Below are 26386 nucleotides of genomic sequence, written 5' to 3' on the forward strand. Positions count from 1 at the left end.
GGTTTCGTGTCTCTGTTTCTAATATCTTTGCAGGATTTACAAAGCAACTTGTATTTCCTAGCTTTGGGTTCTAAGAGACCCCCATGTACTTTATCAACAGATATCATTTTCTTGAACTAGATTGATAACTGAATAAATAAATAAATGTGAGAGGAAGGACAAATCTTGCTTAAAGAAGAATTTCAAATAATATATATAGCTATGCCCCTGCCAGGATGTGGAACTCAACTCCTCTCCACTCAAGTGTGAATGGGACATAGTGACCCATTTCTAAAAACAGAGAATGAAAAGAGAAAAAAATAGTGACTTTACAATGGCAAATCCTGGCAGACACCACTTTCACCAACTTATCAAGGTTGATATTACAAGTGGTAAGTCATGTGGATATCATATACCTCTTGATATGACTTGCAGTATTTTTCCCCAAAAATCCGTAACTCCACTTCTATCATTAAAAAAAGACATCAGACAAGTACAAATTGAGGGACAGCCTACAAAATAATTGACGAGTACTCTTAAAAAGGAAAGAGGAGAAAACTGTCACAAATTGAAGGAGACATGGAGGCCAAAAACAAAGTGCTATCTTAAATTGGATCCTGACTCAGAAAAAGGACATTATTCAAAAGTCTGCAGTTTGATTAATAGCATTTTGCCAATGTTAATTTCTTGGTTTTGATAAATGTACCATAGTTATATAAGATGTTATCTTTTGGGGAAGTTGGATAAAGGACACAGGAAACTTTCTGCACTATCTTTCCAACTTTTCTGTATAACTAAAATTATTTAAAAATAAAAAGTTAAGACAAAGAAGACTATTGAGTAGCTCATTGAATCTCCAAGGGCACTAGAAAACCAGTCTTGGTGGCTACTGAGCCAAGTCTTATATCTAATTCATACTGAAGACTGATCCAGCAAAAACTCCACGGCCACTACTGGGTAAAGACATTGCAGGTTACACTACCACGATTGCCAACACTGGATACTATTCTCTGTCATTGCTGCCTCTGAGAACTAGACACAGCTTCTGCTATTGCCACCTGTCACCAGAATGGGTCTAGATAGTCCGTGTTTGTTTACATCAATGGCTTCTGATTTAGGCAACATGTTTTCACATTAGCTGCAGGAAGGCTAAAAAGTGAGTACCTGGCATTTTGGTTTCTATCCCTGGACTCTCCCTCATAATGTAGGAGATCTCTCAAAATATAGGAAGGTTGTTGTGATGCTCAGTGGCTATGGTGGTTTGAAACTGTATGTACCCTAGAAGAACATGTTCTTAAATTCAATCCACTCCTGAGTGTGAACCCATTGTAAGTATGACCTCCTGATGAGTTTACTTCAGTTAGGAAGAGTGGCTCATCTCAATCAGGATGGGACTTAATCCCATTACTGGAGTCCTTTATAAGCAGAGTGAAATTCAGAGAAAGAAAGCCACAGATGGAGCAGCCAGAAGTTGGGCCATCAATGAAATCCAGGAGAGAGAGGAAAGAGCTGGAGACACCACCATGTGCTTTGTCATGTGGCAACCTAAGAATGAAAGATCACCAGCAGCCAGCCCCAGAATGCTGGCCTTCAGGAACAGAGAATCATCTTGATGATATCTTGAATTGGACTTTCTTTCAGCCTCAAAACCTTAAGATAATAAATTCCCATTGTTTAATCGGACCCATTTCATGATATTTGCTTGAGCAGTATAAGAAACTAAAACAGTGGCCAATAAGAAAGACAGATGTCCATTATAGTGATTGAGATGACATCTGTGTTTCTCAATAAAGACCCCTTGGAGGAATCAGAATGCAGACGGCAGTATTGTAGTGAATCCATATTTGGAGCACAACCCAACATCAACTGGCACTCAGCATGGCAGGAAAGATGAGAATCTGATCAACAGAAATGCATGATTCTCGTGTAAACAAAATATTGAACAAGCAGGACAACTTTAATGTTTAAGGTTGTAAGCATAAACGGCTACATTTTTCTCAATCAGCTTTGTGGGCCATGTCTGCTGGATTTTCAGTCAGGGGAGGAGAAGTCCACAAGAATTTTCTGGCTACTTTTGGATAATAATGACAGTTCTATGGTCCTTACATAATATAAGTCATAAATCACAATCACAGTTTAGTAATTAAAATGTCCAGTATCATGTAAAAGTCAAAGTTTCAAGTTTACTTTTAAGCTGAGGTTCCCTCCTGTTTCTTATTCAGGCCTGGAATCAAGGAAAGAAAGGATCTCTCTCTCATCATATTCGTCCTTTCTTCCTCTGGCTAATTATGGTTTCTGACTCCATTAGGGTTGAAGCACAGTGAAAGTGAGTAGATCAAGGGAGCAGAAATCTTCCTACTTGACTGCTACTGCCATAATATTTATAATTTGTGATCTCTGTTTTTGCAGATGTCAAAAGCTGACATTGCTCATGAGCTCTGATATGGTTCTTCAGAGTTTTTGGCAAGATCTCATCTACAGTTTTGTTGGCTGGATAAACACAACAGTTCTCTGTTTGTTCACTTTCTTTTCCTTCATCCCCTAGAAGTCCATCAATCTCCAAGCTTCTCTCTGCTTAGGTCTCTATTCCCCTGCAGGCCACCCTTTAGGACAGGACCTAAGATGACTCCATGACAGTCTACTCTCTGGATCCACATCTGGTCCACAGGAAACAATCATTCATTCATTCATTGGCCTGACAGACCCTGGAAGAGAAGGCCTTCGAATATGGGTACCACTGTGTTGCACATCTAAAAGTACAAAGCAACTTCTGTAAAGCAACTAGCAGTCTCTTTCTTACTCTATAAATTCTTCTTCTGTGTTCATCAGCTGCAGAGGACATATACTAAGCTCTCCATACAGGCCCATTGAAGCTTCCTTCTCTGAGCTTACATAGAAATGCAGGCACTCTCATCCTTTCCCTTGAGGGTAGAGGCAGGGTAGTACTCAAGACACATCATAGCACTAAAATACTTCAACAGTTTCTAATTCCTGACTCTTCCACCTAAATTGTGGTTAAGGAGCCTAAGTTACCTAACCTGTTTTCTATGCCTTATTTTGAAAATATTGCATCATGGTGAAGCTCTTTGCTTTGGACTGTGATATCTATTATCTTGACATTTCAGCTGAACCTTTCATTTTACATGCTTGGATGTGCATCTTGGTTATCCCATCCTTAAGTAAACAAAAATTGTATGATCCCACCTGGCTCTCCCACTTTTTAGAACAGCCTAACCTTCTACTCTAACCTGGGATGAGCTGGGATAGTGGCAGCTGAAGACACAGCCATCTAGTGCAGAACAGTTTGTAGTCAACTCCTCTAGCATAGTCCTGGCGGTTACTCTTGTCTCAAAGTCTACACAGACGTAAGTTATCTTCCAAAATGTGATTTGTGCAGTAAACCAGGACAAATATCTCAGTTTCCTCCTCATGGATGCAAACATTTTAAATGGCAAAATTCATTCTATTTCTATCCCACAATAAAACCATCTTTCCCAGCCCCAAACTCGATGATGCCATTTTGACACATTTTTTTCTGCTTGCACTCATGCCCCCGAAATGGCATGGCGGGGCAAGAATGCTAATTTAATGCAAAGTCAGAAGACTTAGTATTGTTAAGATGCAATACTCCTCAAATTGATCTACAAATTCAGGGCAATCCCTGTCAAAATTTAGTTGGCAACTTTTCAGAAATTAACAAGGAGATCCTAAAATTCATATGGAAATTTAAGGGAGGGGTGTCCCTTTAAAATAATCTTGAAAAATAAGATGAAGTTGGAGGACACACAACTTTATTCTTTATCCTGAGTTCAAAATTTACTATAAAGTTACAGTAACCAAAACAGAACGATACTGGCATAGGATTTTCACAATGCATAACTCTAGTCAAAGAGTCCATTATGTAGCGTGCCAGACACTGGGCCCCACGTCCACTTTCCTCCCTTTACCTCTCCTTCTGCAGGGCCCATCTCAACATCATTATTATTTACGATGACTCTGAAAGACTTAGGAGGCTGTAAACCAACCCCTAGCCCACCTACAGGGAATGTCACCTGATAGACACCACTATCTCCTCATTTACTACCCTCCATCCTCCAAATGTGCCCATTTCAGCCCCAGAAATCTGAAGAACCAGAGGGTAAGGGCAGCTTCTGTGTCACCGCCATCAAACCCAATTAATGCATGACTCCAAGGAAGTACAACCAAAAGGTTAGAATCTGCCAGGCCTCCTGATATTGAAAAATGTTAGTGGAAGATCAGAAAAATACAGGAAACCTTCCAATCCCAATTCGCCCCAGAGTATGCCTTCTCGGAAGCAAAAATGAAACAGCTGAATGTAATTAACAGCACTGAATTATACGCTTGAATGTGGTTAAAAGGGGAAATTTTAGGTTGTATGTATGTCACTAGAATAAAAACAAAACAAAACATAGGACTGCATAACACAAATAGTGAACCTTAATGTAAACTACGGACTGTAGTTAATAGTACAACTGCAAATGATATGCTATCATCAGTTGTAACAAAGGTATCACATTTATGCAAGCTGTTCAATAGGTGGTTATAAGGGGATTCTGTTTTCTGCATGATTTTTCTGTAAACCTACAACTGCTCTAATAAAAAATTTTACGTTAAAATAAAACAGCTACTATTCTTATACTAATCTTTAGTCTACTATTGTCTAACTCAACAATATTAAGAAGCAGTGGCTTTATTGTGACAGAGTTGAAACTGTGCATTTATAGATCTTCACAGGGAAGAAACCATTTCAGACGGATTCTCAATGCCCAAAGCTTCAATTTTCAGCACTAAATAAGGTTTTGCCAAAACATTTATTTCATGCTTTGTATGAGCCAGTACCAAATGGTAGGCATTGTTTCCTTTTAACTGAACCCATATGAAAAACATTAAAATACTCCAGAGCCTCTGGAAGACAATTTTACTTAATTAATCATTGGGGTTTGGCATCTGGATCTCACACTGATCTGAGATCTCACACTTGCTCTAACAGACACGTTCACAAGCAATAATATGAATTATTATTTTAGAGCATCTCTCTGTGTCTCATCCATACATTATTTGAACGGAGTCGCAAAGTTAACAGGGAAAAGAGGAAGGAAAATCAGACAGTTTTTGTTTGGCCAATGTGGTAATCCTAGTTCCAGAGATCTTATGGCTGAAGCAAGGAAGAGGCCAACATGGTCAATGAGCCAAGTATATCTGGCTCTTTCACAAAGAACAGGCATTATCCGTGCCTAGTCAAGGGGAAGCAAAACCATTTACTCGATGCAAACATGCTCCTCAGCCTCCTTTTCTGTGTGGAGACTTAGCCCACACTGTCGTCCTGCTCCTTCAAAATGTATGGCTGCTTATAATAACCTAAGGACAATTCTGAGTTGCAGAGCGATCAGGCTCACCTTGGGTTAAGACTCTAACTCCTCCTTCTTCCAAACGGGACCAAACGTTAATGCACTTGAAAGGCGCTATACCTAACTTAGGAATCCAGAAAAGCAGGAGAGAATCACTTTTGGAAGAAGTGAGATTTTCTTTGGCAACTGTCGTTCATGACAGGAAATAGCTGTCTGTGGTATTGGATCCAAGGATCTAAGACACGAGTAGCTGTCTCCAGGCCTAAAAATGCTATACTTCCATTTATCCTGTCGATTGTGAAATCTGTTTTCACAAAGAGCAGTTAAAACTGAGTGGGAGGGAAAAGCAATCCAAAGGAGCAGAAAAGGGAGACGGTGAGGAAAAACGCCTTTCCATACGGAACACAGCAGAGGCATCAGACTTCGGGGGACACTTTGCCCTGCTTGTTATAGTTTGTAAATATCTTAACTCATTTTTTTTTTTTTCTTTTTCGCATTTGTTTTTTTTTCTCCTGATATATTCTACCTGATAACACGAGGCAAAATCTTTTCCTTAGACAAAGCATATGAAGAAAGAAGTCTGTCCTCATGTTTTATTTCATTTTAAATGCATCCTCTTTAGAAAATGTTCATGTTCACCATTAGCAAACTAGAGTTTCAAACATAACTGTAGAATTTCCAAACCTCCGTTCTGTGATTAGAGTTTATACATTTTTTTTTTTTACCTAGACTTGGTAATGAGTTTTTGACATTTGGAGCCAGATAGTTCTTGACCGTGGGGGGCTGTCCTGTGTATTGTTCGATGTTTGGTTGCATCCTTGGCCTCTACCCACTACATGCCAGCAGCAACCCACCCCTCGGTGGTGACATCGTCAGTTTCCTAGAGGGACTAACATTAAATTACCCCTACCCTCAATTAAAAATCTCTGGCTTTAATAAAATCATTAAACTATAAAAGGAGATAGATTTTTAAAAAATAAAAACAAAACCAAGACTCTTTCTAAGAAAAGTCCTTTTGCCATCTTTCTCCCGGAGTCTGATTTTTGCCTTTGAATGCAGTTGTTTTACTTGGAGCTTCAGCAGCCATTTTGCAATCATGAGAAATTAAAGGAAAGAAGGACATGCCAACAACTTGAGGTAGGTAGAGCACAAGGAACAAAAGAGCTTCAGTCCTCAATGACATCCTTGAATTACTAAACCATCCTCGGAATTGCCACCACCCACCACCCCCCACATACACACACTGCTTGTTAGTTGAAATAATTCAACACTTTTATTTGCCTAAACAAGGGATTGTCAAACTAAGGCCTGCAGGCCAAATCCAGGAGCCAAGAATGGCATTCACATTTCGAAAAGATTATTAAAAAATAAAAAGAAAAACCAAGAAGAATGCGTGACAGAGAGTACATGTGGTCCACAAATCCTAAAATATTTATTATATGACCCTTTACAGAAAACATTTGCCAACTCCTGAACTAAACCACGGATAGTGGATGTCTTGGGATTTGCAGCCCAAAACATTCCTAACTGGTGCAATTATTAATAACCTCATTATATAATTACAGAGACTGATGCTTGAGTCTGCTATTGGTGGATTCAACTAGATAGTTAAAATATACCTTTGTAAAGTTAAGCCAAATTGAGTCATCACAAAATCATTGGACGAACTTTTCTATCCATTAAGTGTTCATAGAACATGAGTTGATTTTACATAGGACAGACAGAGTCTCTTGACAAAGCAGTGCCTTCAGGGAATACCTTCAAAGGGGGTCCAGCTGTTTCGCTATTTGAAGCACAGAGGCATTTCCTCCATAAGGAAACTGAACTTAAAGACTAACTCCAAGGAGGAAAAGACATTTCAGAAAAACACTGCAGAAACAAAACTCACTGATTTGATAGATTACCACTTCTGCTTGCTGAAACAGATCCTTCATTTCCTATGGACTCGCTTGAAGAGAGTGAATCCACAGTGAAAACTATTTAAATCTTTCCTGTTTACTCTAGCTTCCAAGCTGGTTCTGCTGTCTCTAGTCAGACCCACGTGTTATGTAGCACCATAGTAAATGGTTTAAATATTGGCACAAATTTGTGTGCCCTGAGTAAGTTAGGTCCTGAAGATGAGACACAGGGCACATTGTGGAAAGCTCATCAGATGAACATTGCTCTGAAGCAGGATAAAATAGGACAACTCTAAGTGCCTGACTCCTATTCAGCTCTGAAAGAATTAACAGACAACTGCAAGTCCCTTGTTTCTTATCTTGCTCCAAAGGAACTAAAACAGAGCTACAAACTTTAGCTGCAAATTTCCTGGGACAGAAACTTTCCTAAAGCTCCCAAACCTCCCCAAACCATAAAAACTTGTAAAATTCTCAGCCCAAAGCAAACTCTTAGCTCAGAATAGGAAGCCTAGGGTCATAAAAGTTGTTAACCATTTGCCAAAAGACAAATGTTAGGTATGTGACAACAAACCATGAATTCTGCTAGCTCTCTCCTTCTAGAACACAGACACCTAGTATACAAACGTTACCATGGAAACCTGCTACCTACAAAACTTTTCTATAAAACAAGCTGGCCCACCCCACTCAGAGCACGTCCCTGCCTTAGGCATACCCACGGTAACCTCTCTAACATGTACTCTCTCTTTTAAATAAAATTCCCTTTTAATAAACTTTACTACTTATGTCTACTGGCCCTCTTGTCTACCAAACCTGTATCAGGGCTCAGCTGGCATCATTGCCAACAGGGCATCGGTTATAGCACAATTGTTAAAATAAAAACCCACGAGCATATAACACCAGGGATATGACTGAGCATCAGGTGTCTGACACGGCCAGGCTTCTTTCAGCTGATTTAGCCAGCATTTATTTGCCCTTATATCCCAGCACCTATCCCAGTGCCAAGTGCACAGTAGGTGGTCAATAAGAAACAAGAGCCCTTAGTCTATACCCAACACTGGATGTGCTTCAGCGCTGGGTTGATTTGCCGGCAGAGCTTGACCATGTGGGGATCCAAATTTGCCCATGTCTCCCAAGGAACACATTTTCCCACTGGAGAAGTCACTTGCTCACATTGCAGAACCCTGAAGGGACTGACGGGAAGACTGCCAGAGCTTTGTACAAGGGACGTCCCTGTGATGGTGGGAATGATTATGCTCCTTCCTGGCCTAGGACTTAGGGTTGTGGGTCCCCTTTTCTACTTTCTGGCCCAGAAGTCAGACACTCAAGGCCACTGCTGATACTATCAGGGGGAAGGCTGCCACAGCCCAGGCTATGACCACCATCAGAGGGTAACTGAGCCCCTCAGGCTGGTCAGGGGGTGTCCCAGGACTGGCTTTAGCAGTGGCTGGTGACCAAATGGACTTAGTGGAAGAGGCCTGGGCATTCACAGTGGGCTCTTCTCCATTGTGGTGACCCCAGGGGCATCCTTCCTGCCTCCTGGTCTGGGTCAGCTTCCCCAGTGTTTCTGTCTTTACCCTGGGTCCTGAGGAAACCACAAACTTTTCCTGAGGTGGAACTGAGGTCACAAGGTTTTCTGCGGTGATTAATGTGGGAACATCTGGGTTAAAATCTTGCAAAAGCAAGGGGTCAGATGGCACGTGGGTGAAGGGGAAATAGCTCGTGTCTGGCTGCACATGGTCTGCTTTGAGTAAGAAAGTGAGAGTCATTCAGCATACAGGTGCCAGTTAGAGTAGCACGTGGATCAAGCATCAACAGTCCTTGGTCAATGTCCTTTTGCATGAATAGAGTAGCATCTTCCATTGTCTTCCTGCAGCCCACTCTTCTTACAAGACAAGGAAATGTGGAAACACTTTCAGTCATATGCAAGCTTAGACATATCAAGATCCTTTCTTCCCAGTTGATGAGCCACTTTGTTGGGAATTTTCAGATTTAACACAAACCACAGTGAAGGCTGCAATCTGAGGCCCAGTGTTTGTCCTGTCAGGTTGCTTTCTGACATAAACAGTGAGAATTGTAGCTGGTCCTAAAGCAGTGAGATTCATGATGTGGTAAGAGTCTTCCCAAACACAAATCATCCTGCTCAAAGCTGGTGGTCACCTGCTCGTCAGTCAGGAGTGCCCATGTTGAGGGGCAGGTTATCTAGTAAGCGATTTGGGACTCCTTCCATTGGTCACTGTGGATGGGTAAGCACTGGTAACTGGGACAGTTATCTGGCCTTGTGGGAGACGTAGGTCAGGGAGGTTCACAACTGTGATGGATGGGGATGATATCCAGGTGCAAGAGCTTGTAGAGAGGGTGAAGCTCGGAACAGTCACACTAAAGTGAAACACTCCAGAGGATGGGCTTCTATCTTGTACAATTCACACGTGAGAGTGATCAATGTCAGCTTGTGTGAAATGGTAAACGGGTGTGTTAGGTGGAACCCCTTCTTCCCCCTTGAGGTAACCGACCCTTAGCAAGCATTCCAGGAGACTTCCTCTACTCATAACTTTCAGGAAGCCCTTTGCAAAAACAAACCTGCCCCAGCCCATGGGGCAGTCAGCAGTCGCATGAGTGTCTTTGTATTCCCCCTCAGGCAGCTGCATTCCTGCCATAGCTCCCCTTATACAACCTCTGTCCTCTGGCAGTTACACCGGCCAACAGCTGCAAGTTTGCAATGATTCCCCACTGAAACCCCCACCCCCAGCCCCAGCTTCTAAATTGACCTTTGGAAACCTGCCAACTTCCTGCTCCCATGCTAGACAAAGAAAACCCACTGCCTCCCTTTTCCTATTTCCTACCAACCATCCTATATACGCTGTACCCCTTCCCCTGCTCGGGCTGTGGCCGTCTTAAGCATCAGCCCACATGTGCATAACCTCACTATAAAGCTCCTTCAAATGAGCTTTGGTCTCTTCTCTTCCTTCCCAGTCAAGAAACCCATCAGGAAGCCATTAACAAAAAGCTATTATTTGGATTTCAGGTAGTCACATATATGATCACCTCTGAAGAACTGTCTAGCTCTTCCACTTTCGGTTTTCAGGTCCAACAACCCAAATTATGGTTTGGTAGTAGATTTGCTCTTTTGGTTTGGCCAAATGGCAAAGGCAAAATTATCAGTCAGTGATCCAGAATTATTGTGAAGGTATGTGACTTGAAATGTATTAATTATATATTGAAAGAAATTGGGTTTTCCTCGGGTGATATTTCTTTCTCCAACCATAATGGTTCCATAATGAGGAATAGATGTGACCTGAAACCAAGCTTCATGGGAAGAACACTGAGATTCTGGTACTTCAATAGAACATTGGAAGCATCTAATATAGATTGGTTAATTAAAACTTAGTCCCCTTCCATTACAGCAGCTCCTGTTAAAATGTAAATACAAAAACAAAGCAGCATTTCAATTAGAACTTTCAGAAGACAGCTGCAAAGCTCTTTCTTCCTCAAATATGCTTGGCCTACTTATTGAAAGTACGCTGGTTTCTCAAGGTATACAAAGAGTATACCCACAGTATATGAAAGCAATAACTTTTAAATACATAAACTCTCACAACTTAACATTTCAGGCAAAGAAGCTTTAAAAACTTCAGATTTATTTCTACAATGCTAATTTTCTAACTTATCTACTACTGGACTTTCTCTTGCCACATAAACAGGTGCAGCTTTCAATACCCCTTTCCTTTCAAGAACTTACCGTATTTATCATTTTCAATTTCTATCAACAGTCTTCAGTCATGGGAGTGGTGAAGACCCCATTTGAAGGCACAAGTGAAATTCTTTAAAACTAGTTTTCCATCTTTCCTCGATACAACTACTGAGTCATACGAGAGGAAACAGAAGGGATATGATGAAAAAGCATGCATAAAGAAATATTTTTTATTGCAATGTGTTTTACTTCAAAGGTTTATGTTATGGCATTGTCAATTAAAAAGGGAAATATTAATTTCTAACCTGTTCATACTTTAATAATCATAGATATGCTATAACTGTCCATATCTTGCTGACTTCACCCGTATTTGCAAGCAGGTGACTGTGCTGATCGGACTCATTAATTTCATATGAAATAGTAATATGAAACACCTCAGGGCCTAGAACTGCCAGTAGGTAGGACACTATGAACATGAAAAAGTCTTCTGCAGTCCAGCCTGTAGTCTCATGGTCCACATATCGGTATAGTATAAGCCCTTCATTGTCCTGGCCAGGGATGATACAAGATTAACACATATCCCAACTGAAGAGATACATGTCTTTTTCAGAATGTACTCTACTTGTGCTGAAATTATGGCACAAGTCCACACAAACACGGTATCATTAAAAATGTGGTAACCTATTCGTCAAAGCTAGGCAATTCCATTACAAAAATGCTTTGTTCATCAGAGAGAGAAAAATACATTCACTCTGAAATAATACCTAAGGTAATTGTATCATAGAAAGTTTATAATGAACCTCCACTTACCTGGCAGAAAGCTTCAACAATTATCAACTTATAAACAATTTAGTTTCACATATACTCCTGTCCACTTATTTTAAGTTAAATCACAGACATCATATTATTTGTAAATGCTTTAATAAGTACTGGTAAAAGATAACTTTTAAAACATAAACACAATTTCACAACCACTTTCACAACCAAATATCACCAATAATTACTTAATATCATCAAATTTCCAACTAGTATTCAAATTTCTTTGATTTTTTTTAAACACAGGTGCTTTGTTTGAGTCAGGATCCTAAAAGAAGTCAACAAATCATATTTGTTAGATACTTGTCATAGGTGTCTTTTAATCTATAGGTTCCCCTTCTCTAATTTTTTTATTTTATTTGTTGAAGAAATTGGGTTGCTTGCCTGGTAGAGTTTCCTACATTCTAGGTTTTACTGATTGCATCCCTATAGTGTTGTTTAACATGTTACTCTGTCCTCTGTATTTCCTGTATACTGGCAGTTAAATCTAGAGGTTTAATAAGAATCAGGTCCTTTTTTTTTTAGTTATAATACTTACATGTTGTATTGTTTATTTTTATACAACTATTACAAGGCAAACAATGTTTTAATGTCTTTCTTTTGAATGTATTATTCTTTCTTAATTTATTATCTAGAATTCTTGTTTAAAGAAGAATTTTCCTTCATAAGCTCTCTGGTTACACAGAGGTACAGTTCATACAGTAAAGGCAGGGTAAATGCTTGAAGCTTTCCCTTTATGTACCAAATTTTAGCAAAGTGAGTTGGCTCCCTGGTTCTAACCTCCAAAAATGACCATTGGATTGGTTTTATTTGTTTTCTTGTTTTTGTTTTTGGAATCATTATAAAATCATGAACTTTAACATATAATCTATTTAATTTCTATTGAACTTACTCTTCTCATTCATCTCCATGTTATTCCACCTTGCCTAAGATATTTTTTCAAGATTGAGCCTAAATCTCTAATGCCTGTTATCTGTCAATGTCCTTTCTAACTCAACTAATGGGGATGGTTTCTACCCAAAATGTTTTATTGTTCAGGCACTATATTGGCAGTCCTTTCCCAAACAGCAGTCCATTCCCAAAAATCTCCAAAATTGTAACAAACAGAAGGGAAGTCTAGAGATAAAACCGTGTACATTAATTCCTATGGGTCACATCTTTTTTCTGTCCTGCTACCTAGTATAACACTTTGAACTTACAGGTAGGTTTTGCCAAGGCAATGAATTTCCAGCTCAAATGAGCCAAGGATAAATCACGTAATTTACTGAGCTGAGTTTACTTTGTCAGTCAGTATTTGGAAATTCTTTCTTAACATAAGTTTTGGTCTCTGAAGACATATTGTTCAGTTCAATGATGGTACAGCAGATGTATTGAGAACCAGAGCTCTATAAATGCATTTAGAGTACTGCATTTCTTTGGAATATAAACTTGTTGTCCTCAATGTTGCCAAATACTTATTGAAGAGGTTTCCATTTAGGGATATTAAATGAGGTTTATCTTAGTTTCTTAAGCTATTAAAACAAATACCATACAATGGATTGGCTTAAACAATGGAGATTTATGGGCTCACCATTTTGAGGCTAGTAAAAGTTCAAAATTGAGGTACTGACAAAGTGAGGCTTTCTTTGAAGACCATGGTATCCTGGTGCTGGCTACCAGTGATCCTTGGGTTCCTTAGTTTTTCTGCATCACATGACAATGTCCTCTCCTTTCTCTTCTGGGTTCTATTAACTTCTGGGTTCTGGTTCCTCCCCACAGCTCTTGCTTACAATTTCTGAATTTCTTCTGCTTATAAAGGACTCAAGGGCAGGCCACGGTGGCTCAGCAGGCAAGAATGCTCGCCTGCCATGCCAGAGGACCCAGGTTCGATTCCCGGTGCCTGCCCATGTAAAAAATAAAAAATTTAAAAAATTTTTAAAAAAAAAGGACTCAAGTAAACCAGATGAAGACCCAGCCTCATTCAGTTGGGCCATGCCTTAACTAAAAGTTAGTTAAGAGATCATCTTCAAGAGATCAAATTTACAATGGATTCATACCCATAGAAATGGAATTACTATTGGGAACATATTTTTTTCTGGGGTACATAATTTAACCTACCACAAGAATTTTAAGTGGGAAAGAGAAAATCTCATTTCTCGACATTTCTTCATAGACAAAAAGTCAAGATAGTTACTTACGAGATATTGGAGTTTCTCTAAAGATGGTAATTTCTGGTATTAACTAGTGACTCAAAATGCCAGCAGTTTCTGGAGAAAAAAAAATCAGTTTTATTTAGCAGCCCTACTATTTTCGTCTATAGTTTAAGATTTCTGTCAAGAGATGAGTCATAAATATTGTGCTCCTCCCAGACTCATGTGACTGTGCTATGGATTTGGGACCAGAGGATGATTTCCAAAAAATGATCCAATTCAGCTTGAAAGATACATGATAGTATAAAGCAAAAGAAATCCAGATTCCTAACAGTAACAGTAAAATTGTCTATTAATCAGGAAGAAAGATTTCCTTGGGGGTCGGTTGTCCTTTGGTTCTATAAATGAAAATTAGCTATCCCGAAAAATATATAGCATGTTATTGGAATAATCTAAGGATCTTCTGATGTCTATAGTAAGGAGAGTCATTGTCCCGGGAAGATATGGCTCCCACAGATGGGAGAGGTTGAGATGATGGTCAAAAATCTTCTGGGGGAAATAATTAGGGAAGACTACCAAACACAGTTTTGTACTTCAGGAGTGTAGTGAAGGAGAGGTTTCTTATGGGTTCTATTTATGAGAAGACATTTCACGAAATGAGAAATTAGGTATGAATAACCAATAGGGTCATTTTACATGAATCGTCTTGAATTATATGTACCTTGAATGTATGGGCTTTAAGACTAGGTATCGGGGAATTGAAAGTGCTCAGCTAAAATGTCTAATGTCAGAATGACAGCTTGTCAGTCATAGTGTGAAAAAGGTTTTTGGGTACGTAGAATCTTTAGAAGAGAGCTTTAACCTGGCAACCACCAACTTCTCTGAATTTAAGAGTCAGGTTCTAAAGGATGTGTATGTGTGCATGTGTGTGTGTGTGTGCATGTGTGTGTGTGTGCATGTGTGTGTGTGTGTGCATGTGTGTGTATGTGTGCATGTGCGTGTGTGTGTGTGCATGTGTGTGTGTTGGGAGAAGGGCAGAAAGTTAAGAATAAGACTAAGACTTAAAGAGAAAAAGTGTGGAGTAAACTTGAGGAGAGAAGAATCTCAGAAGCCATGAGATTTTGTCACCTCAAATAAAAGATGGTTTTAGGAACAACTTCCAACAGCTCCACATATTTCCACAGTATTAATTAAATTAAATAATGTGAATAGACAAGCCACTTGGCTGAACAGCTGGGATCTGAGATTAAGGAGAGAGAGCAGGGGGAGATTTTTATTTTTTATGGAGTTAGATTAGTCCAGATATTTTTTCTTTTATGGATGGAGTCTTTCTGGAATGTCATTAGAAACTCAGTGGTGTAGAACTGCAACTAATAAATGTAGAAGAAAAAATATTTGGCAGCCACAATGTAATAAATGTTTTGGGCAAGAATCCTAAAATGGTTGCTAAACCTGGTTGCCTAAAGTGGAATAAGAAACAAGATATTTAAATAGTTTCCAAGAATATATTCACCAGATACTTATTAGCAACCGAAGGAGAAACTAGTACCTTCAGAGAGGAGAACCTGGGACAAAGCACCTTTCTCGAGTGATGAGCGTAAATGTCATCAGCCTGGGAGGGTGAGCCTCAGTGCCGCCCAACATCATGCTCTGTGAAGACCCCACCTCTGGTGGTACTGCTGCCAAAAATGCAAAATCCCGAATCTGATCACAAGGAAACAGCAGATAAAACCAAGCCAGTGCTTCTACAAAGAAGTGACCTGTACTCTTCAAAACATGGTAAGATCATGAAAGATAGATATGACTGAGGCACAGTGTCAGATTAAAGGAGATTAAAGAGACATGCAACTAAATGCAACATTTTATCCTTCTTTTCTTTTGCTATAAAGGACATTGTTGTGGCAATGTTTGAAATTTGAATACGATCTGTTTATAATGATAATATTGTATCAATGTTAATTTTATGATTTTGAAAATTATACTATGGCTATATAAAAGAATGGCCTTGTTTTAAGGAAATAGATACTGAGGTATTTTGGAGGTAAAGAGGCATCATCTGCAACTTGCTCTCAAAATTTTAGAAATGTGTGTGTGTAGAAAGAGAGAGAAAGAATGAAAAAGCAAATGTGTAAAATGGTAACAATAGGAAATACGGTTGAAGACTGTGTGGGAGTGTACACAATTGTTTTCTCAATCTAAAGTTATTTTGAACTACAGTTAAAACATCAATAATTTAAAAAGGAAAATCTCGTGGTCTTTTACCACAAATCTTCAAGAAGGAGCCAATAATTCCTTTTCTCTGATAATCGGGTTTATGCAGAATGGGGAAGTGGAGCCAAGCCCCAAGTGCCTTGGGCAGTCTGGAATAAAGAAGTCATTTTTTCCCTACCCCAGAAGTGCCTCTCCCCCAACTCTGTCCATTTCTCTAAAATCCTTAACAAAGCTATACTTTTACCTGATCTCTGAATGGGTGGGTATGTGGTTCCAAATCCTAGATCTTCTAAAAGCAGTGCCTTTATTTATTTATTTTGCATGGGCAAGCACCAGGAGACAAACCAGGGACTCCCGCATGGCAGGCGAGAACTCTGCCACTGAGCCACCGTGGCCCGCCCTCAAAACTGTGCTTTTATTTGAAGGGACAATATTGTATGTCTTGGCTCTTAGAGATCCAAATCTTCTGGGTCTCATAGCCTTGATTCTATAGAACCACAAAGAAAAACATCTGTCAGATGCACGTGAGATAGATCTGGCTCTAAGAATTCTTTAACCAAAATCCACAGATAAAAGAATCCACTTTATCCTATGGCTACAGATACATGTTATCTTATTTACTTTTCGGTAATGGGTTAAAAGAGGCTGCTGAGCTCAGAGAAGGTGGGAATTTAGGGAACTGTCTTCCTCCACCCCTCTTCAAATCACAGGATTTTAGCTGAAATCAGCTGGGTCCAGTGCCACATCTATAGGCTTATAGATGCAGTCTTTCTCCTATAGCATTTATTGGGACCTCTTTACACTCCAAATGCCTAAATTACAAGTATTCTTCCCCCAAGGGACAAATAATATGAAAATAGAAACAGAACCTTGGATTGGTCTGATCTAAATTCAATATCAGTCTGTCAATTTCCAGCTCTGTGGACCATATATGCAAGGCATATAATTTCTCTGAGCCTCCATTTCTGCATTAAAATAAAGAACAATGTTTCACTTGTAGATATGGATTTGACATAGTCGATTTTTGCCATGTCAGTGTTCAATACGGCATGCTCTAGGAATTCCCAAGACTCTCAAGAAAGCATCTAAGTCCTGACTAACCAATTTCTTACTGGAACATCAGTGGATTCTGGTTAAAGATAGAAGGCTATACTCACTTTTTATAATGAATCACAGTATAAGAATATTAAGCAATCAGAAAGTTCTAAGATATGCCTAAAAAAACTGTAGTCATAAAACAAAGGAATTTTTTGGCTGTAATAGTGGCACACATTCTAGAAGCTTACTTTTACTTGCTTCATAAATATTAGTTCACCCACTCTAAACTTGGCATATCAGTAAATATATGCTTACTGAACAAATAAAATACTTTAAAAGTGCTATACAAAGGATAATTATAAATTACATGTTTATATTCACAAAACAGTAGAAACAAACTAATCCAGGATATTCCTTACCAATTTATTTAACCCAAACTCATTGTTATTACCTAACTTTTGTGAAGCTCCCAAATACATGCCAGACATTCTGCTATACACATGGCATAACTTACAAGAGGGAGTCAGAGGGAAGTTTGACACAGAAAGAAGAGAAGTCAGTGAAATCACAGAAGCAGATTGGGGTGATGAGGCCACAAGTCAAGGAACACTGGCAGCTACCAGCAGGTGGAGAGGGAAGTAGGGTTTTTCCCCTAGAGCCTCTGGGAACAAGGCTCTGTTATGACCTTGACTCTGATCTTGGGAAATGGATTTCAGACTTCTGACCTCCAGAATTGTTGGAGAATAAAGGTATGTTGTTTTAAGTGACCAAAGTTGGGGTAATTTGTTATAGCAGACATGGGAAATTAATACAAAGAGAAAGAATAAACCACTCTCTCCTGAAATAGGAATTAGCTCTATCAGCTTTTCCAAAGAAAGAGCCATCAGCTCTAAAGAGAAAGAAATATTTGGGGGCTGTTTAAAGCTATCAGGCCAGGACCCAGCAACTAATTTTCAGTTGAAACAATGACTAGATGACTGACAACACAGCACAGTAATTTCTACACATAGAAAAATATGTTAGCACGTGAATTCACTGAACCGGAATGGCAAAACCCAAATTTTCTAAACAAAAAGCCAGCATAAAATGCTCAAGCTAACTATTGAATCTAGTTGCCATTGAAATTACAACTTAAGAGACCCCAAGATAGAAGGGGTGGGGTGGGAAGTGAGAAATCAGGAACATAAAGACACTAATTTTTCCCTGCTCAGAAAATTAAAAGACAAAAGTGAAATGACCTCATTGAATTCTCCATTCAGTTACTATAAATTGATTTCAATACTGTGGGAAATATGTTCATAATTTCTTAAAATGTTATTGCTGTCTTGAGCAATAAACCCAGATTCTGGGAAGAGAGGTAATTAGACCAAATTTATAACCAAGAATATAACTTGATTGTATTTTCTAAATGTGACCCTGGAAACTGCTGCCTGCATTGCAGCAGCAAACAGAAACTAAGCTGATTGACCTTCCATCCACAAAACCACAATGACTAGAATGCAATTACTGGATTTATAGAAATGAAAAGACCAAGCATCATTAATTTCACAACCAGAACACTTTGCTTTTTAATGCTTCTAAATTATCTAAACAAGTACTAGAATGAAAATCACTCAATTAGCTTTGTACTCAACTTAGAAGAGATTTGTGCTTCATAAAATTCAATACTTTGTTCAAACATTCTTCGAAATTTCTCTCTAAATTTGTAAAAAGCTTTCATTCCATTTCAAAATCTGATAATTTACTTTCGCTGTGTAATCATATTTACTTCTTCAGGATACAAGATTTTCATCAAACTTTTTTGTGGGTTTTTTTTTTCCCATTTATGAAAATACAATAGTGAAAGGCAAGACTGTTACTTGCTTATCTTGGAAGGTCAACATATTATGGTTTGGAAAAATGGTGAGTTTATTCTGGGATATGAAAATATTTTTAAGCTATAACATAATGAATATTTTTACCACAATTATTTTCCAAAGTATGATACTAAGCATAATGGAGAACTGAGATTTCTTTCATAAGAAGTCTGCCCAGAGCCACTGATTGAAACAGTCATTTTTATTTACCTGTTAAAATCAAGAACAGGTATGAGTTTTAAGTGTGGAATTTAGGTGCAAATGATACAGTGGTCTTGCCTCCCTCAGCTGAGGTTGGTAGAGAGCTGAAAACAATTTAGTCCTTTACGATAAAGGCATGAAAGAGCCCTGGATCATCAATTGCTTGAAAGACTTTCCCAATTGGAAGTGAATGGCTAGAAGTGACTGCTGAAATTAGAAAACCTTGTCTAGGAAATCAGAGTTTCAAAGCCATTTGATTACTTGAACATGGCTGAACAGTTCTGAACTTCCTTTACACTTGAGATTGTTTCCTGGATAATGTCTTTTTTCCCAGTCAGACTGAAGAGGACCAGAACTGCTGGGTAGTAAACCCAATAGCCAACTCTGGTGGATTGAAGCTGTTATGTACCCCAGAAAAGGCCATGTTCTTTTAATCCATTCCTATGGATGCAGACCTGTTGTAGGTGGGACTTTTTGGTTTCAATTGAGATGTGACCCAGCCCATTCAAGGTGGGTCTTAATCCTTTTACTGGAATTCTTTATGAGACAATAAAAGACAGATGAAGCCCAGAGAGTTCAGAGAGAAGCCCTGGAGAAGCTAAGAGAGCACCTACAGAAGTCAGAGAGGAAGGCACTGAAGCTCGAAACTGAAAGCAACAAAACCCAGAATGAATGACCAGCAGGTGCCAGCCATGTATCTTCCCATGTGACAGGGGTATCCTGGATACTGGTGGCCTTTTTTCAGATTCCAGGTATCGTCCTGTTGATGCCTTGAGTTGGACATTTTCATATTCTTAGAGCTGTAATTTGCAAGTTAATAAATCCACATTGCAAAAGCCAACCCATTTCTAGAATATTGCATTCTGGCAGCTTTAGCAAAGGAAATACCATCTTAAAATGATTCAGAGTTACCATAATTACATGGAATCTTAATAGGGCATGAGATCTTGTTGGTTTGTACAGGTTATTGTGATGTCCCAATATATCCCAGAGTAATTTGGGCAGAGAATAAAAAGTATTTGCAAAGTTCCCTTGGGGGACTGGGGAGAAAGGAGGAAATATTCAATTTCCTCATCTGGGGAATTCCTGATATTCTCACAAGCAATTTGGGTAACAAATTCAATATGCTGAGTCCTCAATCTTGGGGCTTTCCCCTATGAAGCTTATTCCTGCAAAGGAGAAGCTAAGTCTACTGATAATTATGACGATGAGTCACCCCCAGAGAACCTCTTTTGTTGCTCATATGTGACCTCTCTAAGCCAACTTGGCAGGTGAACTCACTGCCCTCCCCCTGCTTCATGGGACATGACTCCCAATGGTGTAAATATACTTGGCAACGTGGAACCTGTCTCCCAAGGATGAGCCAAGACCTGGCATCCTGGGAGTGAGAAAGAGAACCTAACCAAAAGAGGGAAAAGAAAAATAAGACAAAATAAAGTCTGAGTGGCTGAGAGATTTCAAACGGAGTCGAGAGGTTATCCTGGAGGTTATTCTAATGCTTTATATAGATGTCCCTTTTTAGTTTATGGTGTATTGGAGTGGCTGGAGGGAACTACCTAAAACTGTTGAACTGTGTTCCAGTAGCCTTGCTTCTTGAAGAAGACTGTACAACTATGACGCTTTTACGATGTGACTATGACGCTTTTACAATGTGACTGCGTGATTGTGAAAACCCTGTGTCTCATGCTCCTTTTAGCCAGGGTATGGAAGATAAGTTAAAAAAAAAAAAAGGATAAAAAATGAATTATAACAGGAGATAAAGGGTAAAAATTGGGTAGATTGAAAGACTGTGAGTCAATGAGAGGGAAGACTATGGGGTATGGCATGTATGAGTTCATTTTTTTTCTTTTTATTTCTTTTTCCAGAGTTATGCAAGTGTTCTAAAAATGATCATGGTGAAGAATATACAACTATGTGGTGATATTGTGAGCTATTGATTGTATACTATGGATGGACTGTATATTTGTGGATATTTCTGAATAAAAGTATTAATTAAAAAAAAATGGTTCAGAGTTGACCAGGGTCCTATTTGACAGAAGCCATAAAATTGCAGACTTTTGGAAAAGATTCATGTTTCATCTGTATGTAAAAAAAAAAAAGGATAAAATATCTTGAAAGGGGAAAGCCAGAAAGATGGACAATAATTTTCTTCTTCTCAAGTCACAAATAAAAATGGACATTTTGAATCCACTCGCTAAATCGAATTGGAATGCTGGCAGATTAAAACAGTTGTACTGTATTTATTGATAATGTTCTATTCTTTTTCAATACAAATTTCTGCTTTTAAATACCTTTTATTTTATTTTTATAGTAAATGTGTTATTTTTCTACTCAGAGACACACGCATGCACAAATTGAAATATTAATATAACCTGAGAGAGCCACAGTTGGTATTTTGGCTTATATGCTTGCCGAGTTTTCCTCTGCACACCGCCTGCCCAGCTCATATTCTTGGTGTTCTTTATAACTATTAAGGCAAAAGGGGAAACAAAGTATGTCAACGACATTCATAGAAAGTCAGCCAGACAGAACCTGGAAAAGCACCTCAGTTTTGCTGCAACAATCGCCTCTGCTGAGAAGTCCTTCCTCCTGGGTACACTGGGGTGGGGTCCTTGGAGTTGTCCTAGCTGCACCCCCCACCTCATTCCTTCTCTAGCCAGAGCTCTGTCCAAGGACAGCAGCTCCCTGCATTTTCCCCAGCCTCTTCCTCCCATCACCTCTCAGGGAAATGTGTTCAAGAGCACCAGGGACTCTCCCCCAAAGGGAAACAGTAACTGGGTTATCAGGTGAAGCAAATGCCATTCTCTTCCAACTACCTCATTTCCTTTAAGTCACTGCAGCACAGTGGGGTAGACACAGCAACCAATTCGAGTGTCCCAGAAAATTGCCTTCCCCTGTGAAAGTAGCCTTTCAGTTACCCAGGAGAGGAAAAAGACTCCTCACATTTTCAAGAACAAAAAAAATAACAGCAGCAGCAGCCTTGGCTACCACTTATTTAGTGTTTGCTGTATGTGGAACAGCGTGTTAAGCATTTTACATTCATTGTCTGTCTTAATTCACATGCAAACTCTAAGAGGAAGGGACAGTTCAGCGGATGGGAATATGACACCTTGGCCAGGGGCCCTGGGTTCAGATTCTGCGCCTGCTACTTACAGCTGCATCACCATGGATACGTCGTCTCCAAGTCCACCCAGTGGCGGCAAAGACCACCACAGGCAGCAGAGCGGCGTCCGGTACACAGTGAATCAAAATGCTGCCATTGCCCTCATTTCCCCCCATTTTACCTATGAGGAAACTGAAGTTTAAAAGATAAATAATTTGTTCCAAGTCGCAGAACACAGAGGCCAAGGGACTGGTCCTCGGTTATAAGGAATCAGTCATGGACCAAGGAACAGCAATAGGGAGTCTGATTCCTGAATTTAAGGCTCTCTCCACACATCACACATCAGAAATGCAGAAAGTGTGGGCTGTGGGCTGAATTTCTATAGACTCTAAATATACCTTAGATGATGCTTTAGGGAAAAGTGAATCACTGTGCCCTGGAGGCTACCCTATAAATACGGCCTGACAGGCCCGGCTGGTGTTCTTGGGTGGAGCCCCTATAACTCTCCTTTTCTCCTCTTTCCTTTAAGAGGAGAACTGGGGAGGCCTCTGGCGTGTTGGGGGTATGCTGTGGAGAGGAAAGGGCCCTGTGTGGTGAGCACAGAGCTGACCCCCACTTTATTCGGACAGGACTGAGGAACGCCTCTCTCACCACCCCTGCACCGTGGGGGCATGCAGCTTTCCAGAACCCAGCCCAGCCCGTCTCCACAAGGACCAGCCACGGGTCAAGGGGCCCTCCCCGCAGACACCTCCGTGCAGGCCCCTCCCTCCACCCGCTCCAGCTGAGACCTGCCATTGCTAACACGTTTTCTTGGGAATAGCATGTGCGTTCATAAAAGCAGAAGGAATTCAGAGGAAAGAGAAAAAACTTAAAATGACTGGATTTTAATCAAGTCTGTGCTTGTCCTGGGGTCTTATATCTAGCTTGGGGCATTAATTTCCTGTTTATAAGTCTATTGTATTCTAAAGGTAATTTGCTTTCATAGGAAAACATAGTCTAACTTCTAATATTTGTAAAGAGATTTCAGGTGACGAGGCTAGCCCATTGTGGGGGATTGCTCAGTGCCGCCTCCCTGTGAGGTTTACCTCCCTACCCAAAAGGCACAGGCTAGCTCTTGTGACTTTCATTAGCCAGTGAGATGTGGACACAAGTAATACATGACGCTTTCGGACCCAACAGTCATTGCCTGGTTCCTCTATCACTTCTTTCCCCTCTGCTGCAATGCCACGATCAGGGCTGCTCCTTCAAACTGACCCAACAGAAAGACGGCATCCAGAGCAGAACCGCACCCGAAAGACAATGTAAGCAAGAAATAAACTTTTATTATTATACGGCACTGAGATTTGGGAGTTGTTACAACAGCACAGCCTAGTACATCCTGTCTACTTGTATCCATGAAAGCCTATTTGCATGAGAGTGATGTAAAATACCATATATTTGCCAAGAAAAGGAATGGAAAATAATGCTTGCAACGGTATAATCAGAATTTAATAAAGGAACTTAGGGTAGAAACAAAGCATCTTTGTTTTGACTGGTACCATTTTTGTCAGCATTCAAAATACAAACTACCCCTGGGCATGTCTTGATGCCTCTGGGCACATTAAACTCCCGATAGAATGTAGTGTTCAAATTAATCTTTTTTTTCCGCTTCGTGCAGAGTGCATCTGTGAAGTAGAGAATTTATACTTCCTCTTTTTGGCGTCACATTTGGAGCTTTTGCAAGACTCGTGAGCTGCTCCCCTAAACGCACCCCAGACAAAGGCAACTGCAAAGCAAACGCCAAATTCAATCCTGCCATATCACACTGGAGCAGAAATATCTCAAAGGTGAAAGGCAAACCTGTCATTTAATTGTGCTAATTCCTCTAAATTTGACTTTAAATTTTTAATTTTTTTATTCCTTAGTTACATAAAGTTAACCAAATCAACTATCAGATCGGTATACCTACTATTTCAGAATGGAAAAAGGAAAATGAATGGTGCGAAAGAAGTATTTACATTCAAGAAGATCATTTGGAAATGTAGGCTTTTAAAAATGAAATTGCATAAAAGCAAACGTATCTGGTCGCTCAGATTCCTGTGATGCAAAAAGGTCAAAAGGTTTGAAGGCTTAGCCATTTAAATAAAAAGGACTCTGAGTGGTGGTGATAAAGTACCACTGAAGTTTAAAACAGATGGCTCTGGGTACTGATTAAATACACAAACGCACACATACTTTTATATATACAAGTATGTACTTTTAATGTATTAAATAATGTATATAATATGATATATTGTATATATATATATACACATACATTCTGCAAGACTCTTTCCTGCAACTATGTGCCATATTTCTTTTTAAATCAGTTGCTAACTATATAAGGACCCTTTTTTATTTGTTGGACACAGAGTTTGAATTTGCTTAGTGTATTCTGATAATTGTGTCTCATCCCGTGCTCACTACAAAGTGTCCGGTTTTAAAACCAACAGGGTTCAAATAAGTAATGGCCTGGGCAAAGGAGCACAGCTGTTGGGCCTAACAGAATGACAAATGAGGGGCCTGCCCTGCAGACACATCAGTCCTGCTCAACCTAAACAGATGTCAGCACTTACCAGACATTGTGTAAAAATGAAAACATCCTCTGTGCTGTTGTCAGAATTTATTCTCACCAACCTCCCGACTCTAGGAGAACTTGCAACTGTAAAAGTTAGAGTTCTGTTTCCAGCAGCATCCTTATCATTGGTCACAGCTTTCAGGTCATGAGATGAAACGGGCTTCATAGAACCTAAATAAAAATTAAAACATTCATGCAAATGTAAAGTATATGAAAGATGCCTGCTAATAAAATCGTCTTAAGAGACCCCTTTTGAGAGAGCAAATATACGACCTCTCCTGAGGACCCCCAGAAATGCACAGCACAGGGATATTGTGGGGAGTGAAGGGCTTGTGTGAAAGGCATGGGGGATGAGCCAGTGACACTTGGGTTTGCCTGCTAACATGACCTCATAGAGAATCAAACACCAGAAAGATTTGGGGGCACGGCAGGTCAGAGCAGACATTCTCAAACACTTCCTGGCAAAGAACGGGAGTTTCTCCCCTTAATCCCTAGTGGGCCAATAACCTTACAAAATACAATCAAAATATTGCAGCACTTTCAAATTGCTATAGAAAGTTGTCAAAACTTCCTCCAACATTCAATTCTTCTCAGTTCACAGACCAGAAGGTCCACAGGCCACACTATGAGAAGTAGGGGGGTTGACATACTTACCCCCTTTACATCAGAGGAGGACAGGTCTGGAATAGCACGAAGTTCAACCGGGACCAGAATTCTGCCTCATCTCTTCTGTTTAGCCATTAGGTTTGCAAAGGGTAGCTCTTGGAGGAGGCACTTCATAAATTGTTTATGGAGTTGAGTCAACCATTCAATAATATCTAAGCCCCCTAAAAGACATCCTTTTTTGCTTTTTCAGCCCTTTTAGCCCTAGGAGCAAGGGCCACCAATTGTAATGTTTAAACCATGTCAGGAGCTTAAAAGTAAGACCTTAAAATAGCTAATTACAAAGGAAGCCAGCTCTAGGCCTGGAAAATTTTCAAACTTGCACAGATTGTTCCAAGTCCTCAATTTGGAGGCCCCACTTAAAATGCCTTGAGTTCCCATATTGGCCCCAGATTCTGGCGTACCTGGGTGTGAGGTTGGAGTGCCTGGGGAAATGAGCCTCAGGAACACAGTTCTGTCCCAGGTCCAGGACTGCCTTGGCACAAGTTCAATTTTAACACAAAAATGCTCGTGTGATGCCTGTAGCTGCCTCCTACATTCCTCTCACTTCTTGCTGTCGAAATTTTTACCGTCACTGCCACCTACCAGCTTCTGGAGCTCTTAGGGGCCAGAATTCGAGGTCACCCCAGGGAAGCTGAAAGGAACGTGTCTGTGTCCTGAGTCAATGTTACATAAAGTCAGAACTGGGACCCATCTTCTGCTTCCCATCATGATAAAAATTCTCCTTCCTGTTAGTTGGACTGTTTCATGAATGCAGTCTTTGACCACCCCAAAATCCAAGTCCTCGTTGTATCTTATTAATGACTTTCTTCTTATAAAGGATTCTTAATTTATAACTC

General features: G+C 39.8%; 2 long non-coding RNA genes across 3 annotated transcripts in view; both read right to left on the reverse strand.

The window, feature by feature from the left end:
- Nucleotides 1-25781, reverse strand: part of LOC143646242 (uncharacterized) — a 72732-nt gene extending 46951 nt beyond the window's left edge. The window contains exons 1-3 of one of the 2 annotated variants that reach the window (XR_013157411.1): nt 25539-25781; nt 24883-25055; nt 22242-22469 (exon numbers count right to left, since the gene is read on the reverse strand). This is a non-coding gene — a long non-coding RNA (uncharacterized LOC143646242). Of the gene's footprint in view, nt 1-22241; nt 22470-24882; nt 25056-25538 lie in introns of those variants that run through there. The other variant, XR_013157412.1, reaches the window with a different exon arrangement.
- LOC143646240 (uncharacterized) lies at nt 10726-16992 on the reverse strand. The gene is made up of 3 exons (XR_013157410.1): nt 16335-16992; nt 13928-13996; nt 10726-11102 (listed from the first exon to the last, which is right to left on the reverse strand). It is a non-coding gene; the product is annotated as an uncharacterized LOC143646240 (long non-coding RNA).
- Nucleotides 25782-26386: the final 605 nt, after the last annotated feature.

This window comes from Tamandua tetradactyla, chromosome 9 (assembly GCF_023851605.1).
Source record: "Tamandua tetradactyla isolate mTamTet1 chromosome 9, mTamTet1.pri, whole genome shotgun sequence".
Taxonomy (NCBI): domain Eukaryota; kingdom Metazoa; phylum Chordata; class Mammalia; order Pilosa; family Myrmecophagidae; genus Tamandua; species Tamandua tetradactyla.